The sequence below is a fragment of the Caretta caretta genome, chromosome 7 (assembly GCF_965140235.1).
Source record: "Caretta caretta isolate rCarCar2 chromosome 7, rCarCar1.hap1, whole genome shotgun sequence".
In the NCBI taxonomy this organism is placed as follows: Eukaryota; Metazoa; Chordata; order Testudines; family Cheloniidae; genus Caretta; species Caretta caretta.
Window position 1 is genome coordinate 65,997,282 of NC_134212.1, and position 21,397 is coordinate 66,018,678.

Below are 21,397 nucleotides of genomic sequence, written 5' to 3' on the forward strand. Positions count from 1 at the left end.
TTACTATCATGTCAGTTTCATGCACCGTTAATCCATTTTAAAAAGGTATGAATAAGCCTTTTCAGGTAAAATACCCAGTACTTCAGAGAATGGGATCATTTTCACTTGGGGTCTGTATCAGCACTTCTCTGGGTGGCCCCATCAGTTTCCACAAAATTTAAACATTTATAATGCTTCCTTCCGGCCCTTAGAGTTGCAAAGAGAGCATCTTTAATGTAAAATGAAGCAGCACCATCTTACTAAGTCTGCAGATAGACCGACATAAATCAGCTTACTGTCTCTGAAACCTTGTGATGCCAGTTTAAGTGGCAACATTGTTCAATACTTTTCTGCTGACCATTTTAGCGCACACACAAAAAAATCCAGCTTTCTTGCCTGCCACTATGATCTCATCCTTCCCCTTCTTCATATTATTCACTGACTTCTGCATCAAGTTAGACTCCTTGTACTGACTGTTAAGTCACTCCACAGTTCTGTCCTGGACTAAATCTGTAATCCTGTCTCCTATCTCACCGTCTCATTCTCCAGTGAATACTGCCTTATCTCCATGATCTACTCTTGTTTCCCAAGCTTGTTCCAGGCTGTGCTTTATAGCTGAATGACCATGTTCATTCCACTGCAGCAAACCCCTCCTTAAAACTCACTGCTATGAAACAGAGCCTCTTTCTAGGTCTCAGGCCAGAAAACAAATGAGACTGACTCTATAGCCTGGTGGTTAGGGCACTCAGTTGGGACCTGGGACACCTGGGTGCCAGTCCCTACTCTGAGTATTTAATTAGTTATTCAAAGTGGAACAGCTTCCACAAAAGAGGTTCCCATTCCAGACTGTCCTATAGCCCTGTGCTTAAGGCACTTATCTGCAATGTGAGCAATCCAAGTTCAAATCCCTCCTCTGAGTTGAGCAGAGAAGAGAACAGAACCTGTATCTTCTATTTCCTGGGTGAGAGCTTTAATTACAGGGCTATAGAGTACAAGGTGAGGGTGTCTGTATTCTCTTGATTTTGTGAATGGTGTGTAAGTCCCTTTGTGAATATAGTCTGAAAAAATGGGCCAAAACTATTAAGTAAATTTGTGTTGGATTGATGAATAGTTTGTCAACCTGAAACTGCATTTTTTCATGAATAAATGCTGTGTCAAAAATTTTTTGCCCAGCAAATATGCAGGGAATGCATACTATCATGCTGGAAATGAAACCCTTCCTCAGTCAGTAGGTCAGACTGGATTAACCTAATGGTCTCTCTTAGCCATAATTGTTATGATTATATAATTTTCTGTTTCACAAACCACAAACTCTCCATTACCCCATTAAATGTTGTCAGTTTCCACACTGCCAACCAAATGAACAATTAGCAGCATATGTTTATTATTATATATGTAAGTATGTCTAGGCGGAGGACTGTGTTCTGGAACTTGTTTGTCTCCTTGGTCTGACAGAGCTAGAATCCACTGGCTGCGTTAGTGGTCTAGACAGAGCTAGAATCCACTGCCTTCCTTGTTGTCCCAACCTTTTGAGAAGGTGGTGGATTAGCAGGGCGGATGTGGTTTGGAGGTGCTGGCTATAGACAATCCTGCTTATAGACTGTCTTGGTTAATAGGGTAAGAGCATGTTGAGAGCTTCTGGTTGGCTTACTGTGTGTGATTTGTCATTGTTTTAGTTGTGTGCCTAAAACATGTGGTTATGTTTGTTTTACAAATTGCTAAATAAAGAAGCGAATACAAGAGATGAAGGGGTGCTGAACTCCGAGGTCTGAACCCTCTCCCCTTCGACTAGCTCCAAATGGACCAAGTTTTGTGGCTTGATCATATTCCTACAATGGGCTCAAGCTGGAACAATGAACCTAACCCACCTCCATATTCTGGGGGATGTCACATTTGAGAATCTGAATCCAAAACCATGGCTCAGATACCTCTCTAAGGGTTAAGTTCCAGTCTTTTATGCTTTATTCCACATCTCTGTAGTGCCAATCAGATTACCTCACTCCAGCAGACCAGCTATTTTTCTTCGTTATTTTGTATCCTGCAGCAGCAGTGGAGCCTGATTGTAAGAACTGATTGACTTAGCTGGTGTCCTGGGATAACAAGCTAAAATTAGGGCTGGAAAAGGACAGCTGATTTGAATACACATAAAGCAGCAAAGTCTGCCCAATTTTCAGTGGCTAAATCATTTGGTCAAACAGTGACTGCATTACATCTTCTGTGATCTGTCTAATCTATCTGGCCCCATACATACTACACTAGGAGATGCCTGGGTACTGTCGTAAGCCAAATACACATCAGCTTGTCAGCCAAACATGAAATAAAGATAAAGTACAGCATGAAAATATTTCTTTTTCAAATCAAGGTATAAGTGTCATAAATATAAAGGGAAGGGTAAACCCCTTTGAAATCCCTCCTGGCCAGGGGAAAGCTCCTCTCACCTGTAAAGGGTTAAGAAGCTAAAGGTAACCTCGCTGGCACCTGACCAAAATGACCAATGAGGAGACAAGATACTTTCAAAAGCTGGGACGAGGGAGAGGAACAAAGGGTCTGTGTCTGTCTGTATGCTGCTCTTGCCAGAGACAGAACAGGAATGGAGTCTTAGAACTTTTAGTAAGTAATCTAGCTAGGTATGTGTTAGATTATGATTCCTTTAAATGGCTGAGAAAAGCATTGTGTTGAATAGAATAACTATTTCTGTCTGTGCATCTTTTTTGTAACTTAAGGTTTTGCCTAGAGGGGTTCTCTATGTTTTTGAATCTAATTACCCTGTAAGATATCTACCATCCTGATTTTACAGGGGGGATTTCTTTATTTCTATTTACTACTATTTTTTATTAAAAGTCTTCTTGTAAAAACCGAATGCTTTTTCATTGTTCTCAGATCCAAGGGTTTGGGTCTGTGGTCACCTATGCAAATTGGTGAGGCTTTTTATCCAACATTTCCCAGGAAAGGGGGGGTGCAAGTGTTGGGAGGATTGTTCATTGTTCTTAAGATCCAAGGGTCTGGGTCTGTAGTCACCTAGGCAAATTGGTGAGGCTTTTTACCAAACCTTGTCCAGGAAGTGGGGTGCAAGGTTTTGGGAAGTATTTTGGGGGGAAAGACGCGTCCAAACAGCTCTTCCCCAGTAACCAGTATTAGTTTGGTGGTGGTAGCGGCCATTCCAAGGATAACGGGTGTAATATTTTGTACCTTGGGGAAGTTTTGACCTAAGCTGGTAAAGATAAGCTTAGGAGGTTTTTCATGCAGGTCCCCACATCTGTACCCTAGAGTTCAGAGTGGGGGAGGAACCTTGACAATAAGACAAACCATTGTTTTTTATACCCCAAAAGGAAGCAGGGAGGGCCATGCAGACAGAGTGCACAAACACTGAATATGGCTTGCAATTGTCCCCATCATAGGGTCTGGCTTCATCATAGAATATCAGGGTTGGAAGGGACCTCAGGAGGTCAGCTAGTCCAACCCCCTGCTCAAAACAGGACCAATCCCCAACTGAATCATCCCAGCCAGGGCTCTTTGTCAAGCCTGACCTTAAAAAGCTCAAAGGAAGAAGATTCCACCACCTCCCTAGGTAATGCATTCCAGTGCTTCACCACCCACCTAGTAAAAAAGTTTTTCCTAATATCCAACCTAAACCTCCCCCACTGCCACTTGAGACCATTACTCCTTGTTCTGTTCTTTGCTACCACTGAGAACAGTCTAGAGCCATCCTCTTTGGAACCCCCTTTCAGGCAGTTGAAAGCAGCTATCAAATCCCCCCTCATTCTTCTCTTCTGTAGACTAAACATCCCCAGTTCCCTCAGCCTCTCCTCATAACTCATGTGTTCCAGTCCCCTAATCATTTTTGTTGCCCTTCGCTGGACTCTCTCCAATTTTTCCACATCCTTCTTGTAGTGTGGGGCCCAAAACTGGACACAGTACTCCAGATGAGGCCTCACCAATGTCGAATAGAGGGGAACGATCACGTCCCTCGATCTGCTGGCTATGCCCCTACTTATACATCCCAAAATGCCATTGGCCTTCTTGGCAACAAGGGCACACTGTTGACTCATATCCAGCTTCTCGTCCACTGTCACCCCTAGGTCCTTTTCCGCAGAACTGCTGCCTAGCCATTCGGTCCCTAGTCTGTAGCTGTGCATTGGATTCTTCTGTCCTAAGTGCAGGACCCTGCACTTATCCTTGTTGAACCTCATCAGATTTCTTTTGGTCCCATCCTCCAATTTGTCTAGGTCCCTCTGTATCCTATCCCTACCTGCCACTGTATCTACCACTCCTCCTGGTTTAGTATCATCCGCAAATTTGCTGAGAGTGCAATCCACACCATCCTCCAGATCATTTATGAAGATATTGAACAAAACCAGCCCCAGGACCGACCCTTGGGGCACTCCACTTGATACCGGCTGCCATCTAGACATGGAGCCATTGATCACTACCTGTTGAGCCCGACAACTTTCTACCCACCTTATAGTGCATTCATCCAGCCCATACTTCTTTAACTTGCTGACAAGAATACTGTGGGAGACTGTGTCAAAAGCTTTGCTAAAGTCAAGAAACAGTACATCCACTGCTTTCCCTTCATCCACAGAACCAGTAATCTCATCATAGAAGGCGATTAGATCCTTCTTGTAGTGTGGGGCCCAAAACTGGATACAGTACTCCAGATGAGGCCTCACCAATGTCAAATAGAGGGGAATGATCACATCCCTCAATCTGCTGGCAATGCCCCTACTTATACAGCCCAAAATGCCGTTAGCCTTCTTGGCAACAAGGGCACACTGTTGACTCATATCCAGCTTCTCATCCACTGCAACCCCTAGGTCCTTTTCTGCAGAACTGCTTCCTAGCCATTCAGTCCCGAGTCTGTAGCGGTGCATGGGATTCTTCCGTCCTAAGTGCAGGACTCTGCACTTGTCCTTGTTGAATCTCATCAGATTTCTTTTGGCCCAATCCTCTAAGTTGTCTAGGTCCCTCTGTATCCTATCCCTACCCTCCAGCATATCTACCACTCCTCCCAGTTTAGTGTCATCTGCAAACTTGCTGAGGGTGCAATCCACGCCATCCTCCAGATCATTAATAAAGATATTGAACAAAATGTTAACTTAAATTACCACAACAGATCAACCTCACGCTGGTTGTGTCTCTTTACAGGATTGCAGCACCTGATATCCAGGTGACTCAGTAAGAGTACAATATTATGTAGGGGCTCAGAACCAGACATCCTGTTATAGTCTGTGTTAAAAAGTTTTGATAGGAACTTTTGAAAATTGCTTTTATAATAGTCAGGAAGGGTTTGGAACGTCTCCTACTCAGAAGGAAAGTGTCTTACACCCAGCTTTAAAAATAATAGTTTCCTTAACTGATTTTATTTCTTCTCTCCTTTCTAAAGCATGGAGAAGCCCCTGCCCCCAGTGCACACTTTCCCCTGTCAGCGCTTCTGCTTTGGCAGGAGATGGAGCAGGAAATCTTCAGGCATCCACTTCTTCTGCTCCTCAGTTTTCATAAGCATAAATGGGCCCTCTGGCTTGGGCACTAGGAGGACTGCAAGAGTGGAGGGGGAGCCCTCCCGTCCCGCTCTGAGAGCCCCTGCCCCTCCTACCAGTTCCACCGTCCCAGAGCCCCATTCCGCCCCTCCATGCACACTTCTTACCTTACTCTCCCTGCTGACAAGCCCAAAGCTCTTGGCTTCCTGTTTTCCAGATCTGGCGGGTCCCTGGCACCAAGAGGAGCCTGCGCTGCAGTTTTGGTAGCCGACAGGTATGGGCCCAGCTGCTGGCATGTGGCTCAATGCAGAGTGGAACCCGGATGCTGGCCAACTGGGCCAGGTCACAGTGTGCTCGTTCCCAGACCAATTTTAAAGCAGGGAGGGGACGGGACAATGGCCCTTCAGGCACTGGAACCTTTGTAGAAGTAGAGGGGCCAAAGTCAAAGTGGTGGAGGAATTAATACTTAAAATATCCCGCAGAGAGCGCCTATGTTTCTTTTGTTAAAAAGTGTGTGTGTGTGGGGGGGAGTTTTGTTAAAAAGTGTGTGTGCCATGGCTCCTGACCCCCTGGTTCCAGCCTTGGTGCCCTGTGGCATTCCCACCCACTTCTGTCACCCTCAATAGGCTGCCGCTCTGCCTCCTTCTCAATTAGACTTCTCCAGCCTTTTCCCTCTTTGTGACCTTCATCTGTCTTCCTTGGAAGGTCTCCCTTTCCATGACCCTCCCTTGTGGGTGCACTGGTGTATCTTCTGAGTGAGCAAACCACAGCTTTCCAGGGTTCATCCAACCTCCAGGAAGATCATCTGTTCCTGTCTTTGGCCTACTTTCGACCAAGCCCTCCCGTCAGCTTAGAAAACCTTGAAGGGTATCTGTGGCTTTTCTTACCGCTGACTTCACTTATGAAAATACAGCAACCAGAGCTCATCTCAAGCTGCAAAATTTGGATTCAGATTTTGAGTGTCCCAAAGTTTGGAGGTGTTTGAATCTAGGGCTTTGATGTGTCCCATTGCAAAATTCAGCTCTGTGCTTGGATTTTAAATGATCAAAGTTAGGAGGTGGGAATTGGATCTGGGAATTTGCTTGGGCTTGGGGCTTACACCTGACCCCAGGATGGTGGATTCAATATGTGTGTGTAATTGAAACTTCTAAAATTGTACGTGAAATAGGAATTGGCTCCATGCCTAATATCCTTAGCATCTCTTTTTTCATCAGTCTGCTGGTGACAAACTGAAATATACTGCTTTGGTCATGACAGAGCCGGAGAGATTGTTGTCCCTCTCATGTGATTTATGTTAAGGCTCATATGAAGAGTAACAGTCTGACTAGTGTAAATCATCCATGCTGGGAAACCCAACGATGTCTAATAGTCATTGTATGGCCTTCAGTAACTCTTTCAGTCCTGGTATTCTTCTACCCCTGCTGGACTGATTGAATTAATAGAAGCACTCACACAGGAGTGGGGCCAGATTGCACCAGACAGGCGCAAGTCTGTGGTAAGAGCAGTGCAAAGTTGCAGTTTTCCAGAGATTGACAAACAAATGTTTATTGACTTGCTGTATCACCCCTTAGGAAGGGGCTCCTTGCTGTGTGTGCACCCATTCTGGTGTGGAGGAAGGGGTAGGGTCATGACCTCCTTCCTGGCTCCTTTGAGTTGACTACCAGTGGAGGTAGGAAAAGACTTATGTCCCTCATTCCCATCCCTTGTAGGGACCAGATACTTCATACTCCATCACTGGAGAATCACTGATTCTGCCTTTCTTACTGCATTAATTATGCTGGAAGTGAATCGCCTGAGATTACTCCTATGTTGTTTTATCTATAACTTGGATAACAGCAATATGCATTGACTATCTATAATTAGATTAATATTGTTGTTATACTGAAAGATGTTTATGGCTGCCATCAGGTGATGCAATCTCAGGCCTCTTTAAGGCCACTAGGTGTGTGCCAAGCACTCTTTCAGGCTAAACAGAACAAGTGAGCAGCCCCTTTATGTAAAAACAGCTGCAGAGAATAGTGGGACTGGCTGCATGGCAAGTTAAGGCTAACCCAGTAGGGTTTTCCCTGGGGCTAGGATATTGGCTGTGTGTGTTGCATGCAGAAAGCCAGGAGAACTGGCAGAGTGTGATCCTGACAGAGACAGATTTTCTTGGATACAGATACATTCATAGAATTTAAATTGTAACAAGACGGAACTTTCCTTCCTATGACTGGAGAGGTGTTAATGGGCCACCACACCTTGAATGGTCCCTTGAAATATGTGTTTACTACTTATGCTAAGCAATCTCTTCCACCTTGTACTTAGCAGTGATACTCTGAGATAGTTTCCCAGATCTGAAGAAGAGCTCAGAAGCTTGTCTCTCTCACCAACTGAAATTGGTCCAGTAAAATATATTATCTCACCCCTCTTGTCTCTCTGATATCCTGGGACTGACAAGGCTACAGGAACACTCTTTAAAATTAGTCATGTGTAATCACCAGTGAGCCTCCCATTGTGAAAGGTGTCTCACATGACAAGGCAGACAGACTCAAGATCTGCGTGCTCAGAGTCTGAAGGAGCCATCTTGTTATGTATCTAATAAAGAGATTTGCGGTTTAAACTTTATATCCCCGGTCTCACTCTGGATTCCTGAAGTACAGAGGCTGTAGCATACTAACAATGAAGATTCTCTCAGCTGCGTGACCATGCTAGGAAACATGACAATTTCTCCCTCTTTGCAATATACAGTAAGTAGCATAATGATGGCACATAGACAAAGAATAATAACTGGAGCTAGGTGCTTACTGCAAAAATAGTGTTTGTGAAGATTTGTTCAGTTTTTGAACAACTTTTTGGGTGGACCATGTTTGTGTCCTTATTAGTGAAGATTTACAAACACTTGCAAAAATGGGTTTTTGTTCAAACAGGTGTGTAGGGAATGGCAGTTCTTTGTATGAATTTCCTAATTTGTGTGCCAATAAGCATGTTTGCTATATGTTACTCACTATTTGTCATTTGTCTTAGAATCATAGAATATCAGGGTTGGAAGGGACCTCGGGAGTCATCTAGTCCAACTCCCTGCTCAAAGTCTTGCATTCTTCTCTCTTTTTGAAAATGTCCAGTCATCTAATCAGGGAGCAAATACCAATACCATGTGACTTAGATGCCAACTGCTGCAGTTTGCAGAAATTTGTTCACATAAACTATTCAGCAAAGTCTTATAACTAATATATTTGTGGAAAGTGGGATCAGCTTGCCAATGATCCATAAACAGGACAAAGGACTTAATTTGTTGAATACTTATTCATAATGAATTAATCGACCAGTTCAAATAATAATAGTACCTAAAAATTCCCTGGCAATTTTACAGTAGGCTCCTTCTTTTCCTGACCCAAATTATTTTGGAGTTGTTGTGTGGCTTTAAAAACTTGCTGTTTCCATCCCATAGGTGACTGCATCTCAGGGGTGAGTATATGGTGTGTATGTATACGGTCATGTAAAGGCTCAAGTCCTGCAAATAAGTATACACTTACTCATGTGCTTAATTTTATTGTTGTGAGTAGTCCTTTTGAGATCATTGAAATCATACTTGCTATAGTAACGTTAAATATGTGTATGAGGGTTTGCAGGATCAGGGCCAGTTTGTAGAAAATATTTAGGGACTTTCAAGGCTGAGCAGTGCTGTACAATTTGCACATAGCAGTTAATGTAGTATTAGGTCATTAGTATAATCATCATTACATGTTCTTCTTTATAACTAATAAAGTATTTTGAGTACATATTTCCTTTTTAAGCCTTTCTTCATATGCACATCAAATTTTTCTAAAAAAGCACAGTATGAATAAGCAGTACAATGAAATGGAATTGATGGACTGTGAGGATGAACAGTGCCTGACACATTGGAAATGGGTCCAAATACAACGCGTCTATCTGAAACCTTGGGCGCTATGCAAGTGGTTAATATAGCAAAGATTGCATATTTTATCCTTGTTTTAGCTGATCCTTTTATAAGAACAACTGTTATTGTCAATCTAACCATTATCATATTTTAATAAGAGGAGATGTCGGAAGCACATCTGTACTGCAACTAAGTAAACAAAGAATATTTAGTACTCTCCGAATGGCAGTAACAATAACTATGTGAGAGCTCTTTGGGGAGGAGGGAGGTAACTTCCCATTCAAAATTGAACGAGTGTACATAGATTTATGGTGCTTTTTTCAAATGGAAGGGGGGAAATGTTTTGCTCTGGGAGATGAGAATTTACAAGTGGATTCAAGTGTAACTTTTGAGAAATACGATAGTATTAGATGTGGCAATATCACAGTATTGTTTTTATTGGCAATTAGATTTCAGACTGGCAGGGATGTATGAAAATAAGCCTCAATTATGGGACTGTGGGGTTTCAGTGCCATCTGTCAACAGTTTGCTCCTTATGCCATGACATGTGCACCTTTGGAGGGGAAAAAAAGATTTAATAGCAGGAGTGAAGAGGTAAAACACACCAAATTGTACTTCAGTTTTTATAACTAATGCTTTCATTTATGGGATTTGATGTGGTACAAACAAATTTACATTTACGGTGACACACAAGCGGCCAGGTCTCCTGGTTCTTGTGATATATTGTAAAGAAAAGCCATATATACTACTTGCAATCTTCTAGGAGTGCTTGCAAAATCTGATATAATACATGCATAAAAAAGGTGTCCCATAACTCCTCCCTGAATCATTGGCTGTTATAAATAACCTGTCTTGTGCAAGAGATGAAAAAAATTAGGGCCCTGCCAACTTGTGGACATTAAAGATTTTCAAGGAACTTTTTGTGAGGGTTCTGGTCAAATCCCAGCTCAGGTGACCATATTATGATTATTTATTATCATTTGATTCTGTTATTTATCAGTAGTACAAGTCATTCTAAGACACTCAGCACCTGATTGCTATTATTAGAGGCCCCAACCAACAGCAAGACCCCACTGGTCTAGTGGCTGCAGGAACTGAGTACGTCTACAGAGCCTCTGGGAGGAGTAATTCCCAGCTCGGGTAGACATACATGTGCCAGCCCCACTCGAGCTAGCATCTAAAAATAGCCGTGTGGCTGTGCTGGCACACAGCTTTGGGCTTGCCATCCAAGACCTGGGAATTATACCTCCCAGAGCCAGTTCCTGCCCCGAACGCTTTCCAGTCTAAATAGACAATATAGACAGAGAGCGGGAGAAGTGGATGCAACATACAAGAAGAAAACGAATATTTTGAGACTAAGTCCCAGATCCACAAAGGGACTTAGGCACTGCAATCCTCAGAGTTGCAATACCTTTCAGGTGCCTGGAAAATCACTGAAACAATAATGGGAGCCATAAAGGCTGAGTTAGGTGCCCAGGCTTCTTACACAATGATTAATGTCTAAGTCTCTTTGTGGATCTGACCCTAGAGGTCTTGTTCAAGGTCACAGAGGATGTCTTTAGAAGAACCAGGAAGTGAGCTCAGATTGTCTTGAGTCCCAGGCTAGTGGCTGTAAGGAGGTCATCCTTCCCCCCTGGAAGTATAACCAGAGAAAAGCACACTTTATTCCAGTCAAAGGAGAATCAGCATTCTCACAAAAATGGGGACTCAGTTTGGAGCAGAGTGGACATATTGGGAAAAGAAGTTGCTGAAATGACAGTGGCACAGATCGCTTAGGCTCTGATCCTGCAAAAACGAATGCATATTGTGATAAAGCAAAGAAACTGACCACCAGCACAGCAGGGATTAAAGAGAGCCCATTGCTGCAACCATTAGACTTCCCTGTTACACACATGCTTAAGTTTACTACTATGAATAGGGACTACTCACCATAGGTGTAGTTTGATTTCTATATTTGGAGAAGCAGCTTCAGTCAGGTCAATGGGGCCATGTGTGTGGGCAAATTCTGTGCTGGCCCGAGGCTTGCAGTTTAAGGGGCAGTGCCCCCAAACCACACAGATGAGTAAGTGTTAGCCTGTGGCTGTAATCCTGCACTTATAGATGATGAGCAGTACTTTGAATTTCACCCAGTGCATTCACCTGTGGCTTTGGTTAAAAAATTTGAGCTCTGTCCAATTTCTATAACAGTCAAGCTGTTCCGATGAAGTGAGCTATAGCTCACGAAAGCTTATGCTCAAATAAATTTGTTAGTCTCTAAGGTGCCACAAGTACTCCTTTTCTTTTAGTCAAGCTGGGTGGTTTCAATTTGTTTTGCAAACCCACATCAGTTCAGTCTTTAACTTTGCAAATCCAAAACCAGCCATGGTTCAGAGACAGGTTTTACTTTATCCAAACCAATGCTGGGGGATGGTTATTATTAATAAAATTAATAATAATTAATAATATGGTTTTGACTCATCTCTGTTTGGATTCTCTGCTTTTGCTCTTTCTTAATTAAAAACTAAAATCATTCGGACAAAGTAAAGGTTGGCTCTTGCTCTTTGCAAATATAGTATGTAATACATTGATTACATCAGTGATTATATCAATTGCAAGAGAGGGTACTATTTCAAAGGCACTTTGATTGTGACATTTGTAACAACATGTGAGCAGGTGGCATTTCCCCATTTTAAAATGCAGTAGACAGATGCTGTGTGTGAACTTGTCCCCTTCCTGCGGTTTGGTTTTAGAAGAAATTCACACAACATGAACTCCAGCCCAAGCCTTCTCTCTGGCCCTACTTGCGTCCAGGCTTCCTTTTTAAGATTACTGACCCCAGAGTATAGATTTCATCCTGTGCCACTCCTACCTGCCATGTATTCCTGGTTGAGTTAATTAGCTACAGCCTCTACTCCCGCTATAGTGAATCATCAGAAATCAATTGACATCTTCCATTGCCTGCAGGGCTAACAGAGTGGGACACCAGAAGGAACTAGGCAGCCTGTTACAACACTTGTGCAAAGGCTTCTGGATCAATCCAATCTGTCTATTCCCATGCTTACATTGAGATGCGCAATCTAAACAAAGGTGTGTGTGTATGTGTGTGTGTGTGTGTGTGTGTGTGAGAGATATATGAAAATACATTTTAGATATGAATGATTTTTAAATCAGTTCCTTAAATATTTTAATGAAGTCTGCACAGTCATCAGTTTCTGCTTAAGGAGCCCAGACAGTGGTCAAGACTGAGAAGTGTTGATAGCTGAGCTATCAATTTGTATGGATTTTCTTTTAATTCCCAGGTTGTGGTGCTTTTTCTGGATTGCTCCAGGATTCCTACACATGAGATGCAATTTAAATTCCCCGAATGTACCTGCAGAGGAAGGGATATGTAGGAGTAGGCCCTGTCTAAACTATGGGGTTAGGTCGAATTTAGCCGTGTTAGGTCGATTTTAAAATGAATGCGTCTACACAACCAACCCCTTTCTGTCGACCTAAAGGGCTCTTAAAATCAACTTCTGTACTCCCTGGTGAGGGGAGTAGCGCTAAATTTGACCTTGCTGGGTCGAATTTGGGGTAGTGCAGACCCAATTAGACAGTATTGGCCTCTGGGAGCTATCCCAGAGTACTACAATGTGACAGCATTTTGAAGTCCGATGCACTAGCCAGGTACACAGGAAAAGTCCCGGGAAATTTTGAACTTCATTTCCTGTTTTGGTCAGCGTGGCGTGCTCAGCAGTCCCCCCAGAATCGCAAACGAGCTCCAGCATGGACCGAAAGGGAGACACTGGGTCTGATTGATGTATGGAGAGAAGAATCTCCGATCAAAAAGAAGAAATGCTAATATATATATGCCAAAATCGCACAGGGCATGGTGGAGAGAGGCTACAACAGGGACACACAGCAGTGCTGCGCAAAAGTTAAGGAGCTCAGGCAAGCCTACCAAAAGACAAAGGAGGCAAACTGTTGCTTCGGGTCAGAGGCCCATATATGCTGCTTCTACGATCAGCTGCATGGCATTCTAGGGGGGGACCCCACCACTACCCCACCAGTGTCCGTGGACACCTGCAAGGTGGGAGTCTCACGTAACAGGGAGGAGGATTTTGTGGATGAGGAGGAGGAGAATGCATAGCAGGCAAGCGATGAATCCATTCACCCCAGCAACCAGGACCTTTTCATCACCCTGGAGCCAAAACCCTCCCAAGATGGGATCCCCATCCTGAAGCCAGAGAAGGCAGCTCTGGTGAGTGCACATTTGTAACTACAGTACAGGGGTTAAAAGCAATTGTGTTTAATATTTGATTTGCCCTGAAGAATTGGGATGCATTTTCTGCCAGTACAGCTACTGGAAAAGTCTGCTAACGTGTCTGGGGATGGAGAGGGAATCCTCCTGGGACATCCTGGGGTTGGGGGAGGGGTGTGCTGCACATCCCCCCAAAACCGCAGCCCCTCCTTTTAAATGTGAAACCCAACCAGCATTGCTTGCTATGGGAAAGGAGGGTGCTGCAGTTTGAAACCATTCCCACATGTTATGAAGGCGTAAGAAGCCAACTCTGCATACCCTTTGGCTTACTATGGCTACCTGGAAACTGAATTCTGTTGCCCAGCCGTTTGTGATGTGTCACCATACGAGCAGGCGCTCAATATAAAAGGCAAAATGCGACCTTGTACCTAAAGCACATGTGCTGTCTGCTGTGAATTGCTTGATTCACTGTGAAAGAGCCTCCTTTTTGTTCTCAGAATTGTATCATCTTAAATTTTACTCTCCCTTTTTATCTCCGCCCAGGTGCAAATGTTTCTATGCTCCCTGTATCATCTCCGTCCCTGAGGTTATCGCAGATTAGAAGGTGATGCCCAAGAACACAGGGGGGAGGCTCCGCGCACCCAGCCACACCACTCCAGAGGATGGCCCAAGCAACAGAAGGCTGTCATTCAAACAGTTTTGATTTGTAATGTGGCTTTGTCCTTCCCTCCTCCCGCACCCCACCCCACCCGGGCTACCTTGTCAGTTATCTCACTTTTTAAAAATTAATAAAGAAAGAATGAATGGTTTCAAAATGATAGTGACTTTATTTCCTTTGCCAGCTGTGATCGAAGGCGGGAGGGTGGTTGGTTTATAGAGAATTAAAATCAACAAAGGGGGTGGGTTTGCAGCAAGGAGAAACACACACAACTGTCACATCGTAGCCTGGCCAGTCATGAAACTGTTTTTCAAAGCCTCTCTGATGTGCAGCATGCCTAGCTGTGATCTTCTAATCGCCCTAGTGTCTGGCTGCTCAAAATCAGCCGCCAGGCAATTTGCCTCAATCTCCCCCTTACTCTCACAGATATTATGGAGCACACAGCAAGCAGCAATAACAATGAGAATGTTGGTTGTGCTGAGGTCTAACTAGTCAGCAAACAGTGCCAGCGAGCTTTTAAACTTCCAAAGGCACATTCTACCACCATTCTGCACTTGCTCAGCCCATAGCTGAACTGCTCCTTACTACTGTCCAGGTTGCCTGTGTACGGCTTCATGAGCCATGGGAACAAGGGGTAGGCTGGGTCCCCAAGGGTAACTATTGGAATTTCAACATCCCCAACAGTAATTTTCTGGTCTGGGAAATAAGTCCCTTCTTGCAACTGCTCGAACAGGCTGGAGTTCCTAAAGATGCGAGCGTCATTCACCTTTCACAGCCATCACACGTTGATGTCGGTGAAACGTACCTTGTGATCCACCAGTGTTTGCAGCACCATTGAGAAGTACCCCTGGCAGTTTGTGTACTGGTTGATAACATGGTCCTGTGCCAAGATAGAGATATGCATTCCGTCTATTGCCCCACCACAGTTAGGGAACCCCATTTCAGCAAAGCCATCCACTATAACTTGTACATTTCCCAGAGTCACTGCCCCAGATAGCAGAACATCAGTGATTGCATTGGCTACTGGGATCACAGCAGTCCCAGCAGTAGATTTGCTCACTCCAAATTGGTTCCCGACTGACCGGTAGCAGTCAGGCATTGCAAGCTTTCACAGGGCTTTTGCCACTCACTTCTTAACTGTCAGGGCAGCTCTCATCTTGGTATTCCTGTGCTTCAGGGTGGGGGAAAGCAACTCACAAAGTTCAAGGAAAGTGTCCTTACACATGCAAAAGTTTCACAGCCACTGTGACTCTTCCCATACCTGCAACACTATGCAGTCCTACCAGTCTGTGCTTGTTTGCCAGGCCCAGAATTGGCGTTCTACTGTATCAACCAGCCCCACTGCTGCCATAATGTCCCAATTGGCACAGCAATGGTGAGCTGAGCGGGCTCTATGCTTGCCGTGGTATGGCGTCTGCACAGGTAAACCAGGAAAAAAGGCGCGAAATGATTGTCTGCCATTGCTTTCACGGAGGGAGGGAGGGTGGGGCGACTGATGACGTACTCAGAACCACCCTTGACAATGTTTTTGCTCCATCAGGCATTGGGCGCCAGTGGGCAACAGAGACTGCGGGAACTGTGGGATAGCTACCCACAGTGCACCGCTATGTAAGTCAACGTTAGCCATGGTATTAAGGACACGCTCCCCTGACTTAATGCGCTTAGTGGGGACATACACAACTGACCGTATAAAATCGATTTCTAAAAATCGACTTCTATAAAATCGACTTAATTTCATAGTGTAGACATACCCCTATTTTTCTCTTACACTAGACTAAATGAGGAGTAACTCCACAGAGTTCAAAGGAATTACACGAGTGTAAAACAATGCGTGGGTGAGAAGAAAATTAGATTCCTTGTGTTCAGTGCTTAGCTGCTTGTACATGAACAAAAAGAAAAGGAGTACTTGTGGCACCTTAGAGACTAACTAACTAAGGTGCCACAAGTACTCCTTTTCTTTTTGCAAATACAGACTAACACGGCTGTTACTCTGAAACCTGTACATGAACACTGATCATTACTGATTTAGGTGGCTTCCTTTTCTCTTCTCACAGGTAGCACCATGGAATGCTTTCCCTGCTCTTTGAGGAGTCTGGGGAGAGGAAAGAAGCAGTAAAGAGTTGGCAACAGCAGTAGCTTCAGGCACAAGCCTTGCAAAAAGAGAGTCCCTGCATAGCATGTGCAGGCTGAGATGAATGGCAGGAGTGGGGGCAGTATTAAGGTCCACATCTGGAGACGAGAATCTGGATGTGAAGGATAAATGGTGAGTAAACAGATAAAGAAATAAACTGAGCTAAAGTAAAAATATGGAAAGAGGCCAAAACAGCAGGAGCCAGAACAAAAAAAAGAAGGGCAAGAGACGAGAGAATTACAGGAGAAGGGATGAGAAAAAGATGGTGTTCGGCAAAAAGGAGCAGGTACACAAAAGTAGGTATTTGAAAAATTATTCAAGATAAGTATAAAAGAAGAAAGAGGAAGGAAAAAAGACTTACGAAGAGGTGACCCGATTTCTTGTAAATAAGAGTAGAGTTTGGCCAGTGTTGTCAGTCCAGTTGCTTAATCACTTCTAGTGTAGTTTCTGACACATGATTTTATTTTATGCACATTGACAATCGGTGTCAAACATTTTGGACACTTTCCCGCATTGTGTTATGTCCCAGCTGGTTCAGATGCTGAGAACAGCTTTGGTTGAAATTATATAAAAATGTCCCCACTTCTTGACCAACTAGAAGAGTGGGTATCCCCTTTTTTTAATAGTGAAAAGAACTTTGAAGTGTGTGTTCTGAAATTTTCTAAAATAATATTAAAAGGAAAATGCGTAAACTTTTTTTTCTGTGCAACCCCCCCCCCCAACCTCACCACCGCATTTTTGACCTGCTCTAGTTAACAGGGATATGGATCCTAGACCTGCCAGGAGAAGCTCTTACAGATATGTATGGTTCTAGCAATACTTTCAGTCCCTCATTTAGACCCAATTTAGCCTGTAGTTAGCTCTGAGCACCTGAATGGTTCCACTGAAGTCAATGAGACTCTTCAGGTGCTTAAAGTTATGCATGTGTTTAAGTACCTTGCTGAACTTGGATAAATTAAAATCTACCCATAGGTAGATCTTTTATTGCTCACTGAGAGTAAAAAGCTAGATGTCTCTGTTTTTCCCCTGAGTGCTAGCTATTCAAACTTGCTCAGTTTTTACTAAAGATGAAAGCTCATGAGCCTCACAAAAGTGCAGTGAAAGTCAATGAAGAAACAAATGTGGGAGACTATTGAGGCAACCCCCTGCCAAAATTAGGAGAGAACCCATGCCAGAACCCATGGCACAGAGACCTTGAATGCTGCAACTCCATGCAGAGCAGAGTGGTGGTGGTACTAGGTGCCTGAAAACCCCCCTCCCCTTCCATGCTGGATGCTCATGGAGCCCCAGCAGTGGGTGGTTCTCGCTCCGGAGAAGACATAGCCAAAGAAATTTGTCTTCTAGGGCCAGAGAGATGTCTGTACATACAGTATAGTCAGAAGACCATGCTCCCTTGAGTGGCACTGGCCAGAAAGGCAGCTAGGATCTCCCTCCCCCCCCAACAGTCTTGGTGTAAGTAGTCTCCTTCAATGGAAGTTGCACCTTCTTACACCCTTGCCAAAACTGGGACTGAATATAGCCCTTAAACACTAAACAATAGATCATGCTGTGCTGCTTGCATGGGGCTGGGCAAGGTGGCACAGTGGAGGGCAGGATCTAACACTTATTGGGCTGATAAGCTTTTAAAAAATGTATTTATACCAAGCACCTAGCAACCTCAGACACCAGAGTTCCTAGCTCCGTGCTGCAGGAAAAGCACATACTTTGAGGACTGCCCTTAGATTGAATTTAAATATCCAGAGAAAGCAGGGAAGTGCCAGAACCACAGGGTTAGGAGGGACTGCAAGGGTCATCTAGTCTAACCCCCTGCCAAGATGCAGAATTTGTGGTGTCTAAACCATCCAAGTCAGATGGCTATCCAGCCTCATCTCCTGTTCCTCAAAGGAGTCCTCCTGGTGGTGTGGGGAGACTGATGTGGAAGATCTGGAGAAGTAGACAGTTACTGTGGGCTTATAGCTAGGATCAATAGAACCAAACAATGGACAACAGGTTGAACGACCAGGCAAAATAGATTGACTAGCTCCAACACTGGAGTCATTATTGCCTATAATAATAATGCTCCTGGAGGAAAAAATATCTTTTAAAAAAAGCTCCTATGAAAAGAACAGAGAATTGAATTGCCAATACACCACAGCACCACAATACCTGAGAATGTGATGATTAAAGATATGAATACAGTGGTATCTCTACGAAGCATAATGACTGAGGTTCCCTCTTGCCCCTTCAAGATCAGGTTTGATTCACCCAGGTGGAATACTCAGTGTTGTGTGTTACAACTTTATCATGAGTCTTCCGATATCTGAAGTTTGTCTTAAAAACCTGATTCCAGGAGCTAGGACTCCTGCCTAAGAATCTCAGCTTTCAATCTAAAATATTTTTTCTCGCCCGAATGGTGTGGAGAAAAGCTTGAAAACGGGAAGCCTAAGGCCTGGTCTACACTAGAAAATTAAGTCAGTTTAACTACGTTGGTCAAGGGTGTGAAAAATCTCCACCCCTGAGCAGCATAGTGAAGCTGAACTAAATCTCCATGCTAGGTTGATGGAAGAATTCTTCTGTCAACCTAGTTACCACTACTCAGGGAGGTGGATTACCTGTGCCGATAGGAGAACTCTCCCATTGGTCTACACTGAAGCGCTATAGCAGCCCAGCTGTGTTGCTGTAGCGTTTCAAGTGTAAGTAAACCCTAAGTGCTCCAGCACTAGAAGGTGACTAAAAAGGTGAAATGTATTATTTAACTCAATCTGTTGATTTTGGGGCCTGACTCCTGAGGTCTGAACTCTGAGATCTGACAATACGGGGTTCTGTGGTTTGGAATCCTGTTGACCGCATGGCCCTTGCTACTGACAACAAACAGAACATATGGGTCATTCTTTGGGGCTGTCGATCAAACAAAATGAAATCACAAAAAGAGAGAAACTAAACACAGAAAGCATTCATGATTAGAGTAATCCTCCCCCATGACCACTTAATACCTACTGCCACATGCCATAGCAAGTGCTGTAATAGTCATATGTATTTACACTGGTCTGGAATAATCATTGTGAAAATAGACCCAACCAAAAACTACTCTTCTGCCATAATGACCTTTGTGTAATGTAATTTTTTCCTGCAACTTAAAGAATTACTTGTTCTTAAGTGAACATGTGAGTGAAGCTTTGAAGGCCAATGTCTATGCACTTACTATAGTTTGTGATATGTATGCACTTGTCTGTAGGTACCACTTTACATCCTGTGTTTGGAAGAGTCTGATTCTGAACCTTCAAAGTAGAGATTTCTTTTGTCAGTGGGAGCAGGATTGAGACCCAAATATTAAGGTAACTCATGAATACAAATTTTTGTATGAAACAATGTCTTCTAAGTCCCCTGTCACCAACACAAATTTTCAGGATGAATTTCAAGTTAATATTGCTGTTTTGTGGCTCACAAGGCAACCTTCCCTGGAAATCTGACATGGTGAAAGTGCTGCGAGTCTGCTGACAGATAGTGTGTGGGATTTCTTTAAACAAAAACATATAGACTGGATTCAGAACAATCCCAGGTGACCACCTCTTTTTGCAAAAGTTCCACTTCTCAGGTGGTCTGTTTGCCATTCTCAAGCAGTCAGATAGAGAGGGATCAGTAATTTCATTGCCAACCCAATCTGGGCCTTGTGGGCAAACATAGGCCTGGGTGTCTGGAGTCAGCAGGCACATCTCCAGAGGCTTGTTTGCCAGAGTAAGCATTTCAAGAAAGCAGCACAAATCATTAATATAGAAGCTGACGTTGAACAATGGATACTGAAGGGCCTGATCTGATTCCTGATGAAGTCAATGAGAGTCTTTTCATTGCCTTCAGTGGGAGGCGGATCAAGCCCTAAAATAAAATGTCACTTTAAGCAAATCCAATCCACAATTCTTTTAGTTCCAGAGGGTTTTACCTACTGATGTTTCCCACAAGCAAGGTAAGGATTGTGGGGAGGGGAACAAGAAGAAAAGAGAGAAAAAATGAAAGAAAGAAAAAGCTCCAAGTGGCTCCTGACAGATGGTGCTAGAAAATGAGTATCTCTTTGGCACTGTGAATGCTCCCTCCGGGGTTCCTCATTCTCCGATATTCTCTCTCTCTCTTTCTTATTTTCCCTTCACTTGCTCCCTGACACTTGCCTTCATTTGCTGTAATTTAAATGAGAGCGCAGAAAAGGGATATTCAATTTTAATCTGTAAAGAGCTACTCCTGGGTTTGAAGCAGTCATTTAACATGCAGGATGAGTGAAAAGAGGAATGAGACCGGGGCTGCTGGCTGTCACTTTCTGCCAGAGCAGTTGCTGCCATTCCTTGTCTGCTATCAAAGATTCATCAGGGGGAAGTCACTGCTTTGCAGACAAAAATAACAGATGGTCGTTCATGTTTGCCTTACTCCAGGGGCCTTGCCACAGTGAGCAAGGTCCAAGAGAATCTGAATAACTGGAGGTGTTCTTTTGTGTGTGTGCTCATGCGTATTTGAGATGTATTTTTTTGGTTTTGTCTTTGGATTTTTATAAACTTGCTATCGAATTTAATGATGAACCTATAGATTTCCTGAGATGCTTGCAGGACGCGTTTGTTTTGAAGTGAGTTTTAATTAAATTTTCCAGCTCTCATCCAGCATTTAGGACTGTTCTGTCGCAAAACAAGCAGCTTACCGCAGGTGGCAGGGCATTTATGTAGCTTTAAAAACATCTTTTCCTGCTGCCAACCTAAATAAACACGGGTCTCTCTGGAAAAATACCCATAATGTTATCCCCACCGCCCCTTCAGCAAACTAAATACCATGTAAGCAAAATAAATACGTGTGTCAATCACAGAGAGTTTGAGCAGAATAAAATAATCAGTTTCAACATTTCTCTGTATTTTTAGTTCATTTGAGTTATACCTCCTGCAACTCGGATAGTTTTTAGACTAGCTGATTCATCTTTACAGTTACCTAAAACTCATCAGCAGTCTGTCTGATTTCAGACATCTATTAAATATCAGATGTAACAAAAAAGGGACCTTTTTTTGCCTTCCTTGCCTTTTTTTAATGCTCTATTGCTAACAAA

General features: G+C 43.5%; 1 long non-coding RNA gene across 3 annotated transcripts in view; it reads left to right on the forward strand.

The window, feature by feature from the left end:
• Positions 1 to 2,488: 2,488 nt before the first annotated feature.
• Positions 2,489 to 21,397, forward strand: part of LOC125640364 (uncharacterized) — a 149,123-nt gene continuing 130,214 nt past the window's right edge. For all 3 annotated transcript variants that reach the window (XR_007357774.2, XR_012669337.1, XR_012669338.1), the window contains exons 1-3: positions 2,489 to 2,589; positions 16,268 to 16,476; positions 19,559 to 19,658. This is a non-coding gene — a long non-coding RNA (uncharacterized LOC125640364). The remainder of the gene's footprint in view (positions 2,590 to 16,267; positions 16,477 to 19,558; positions 19,659 to 21,397) is intronic.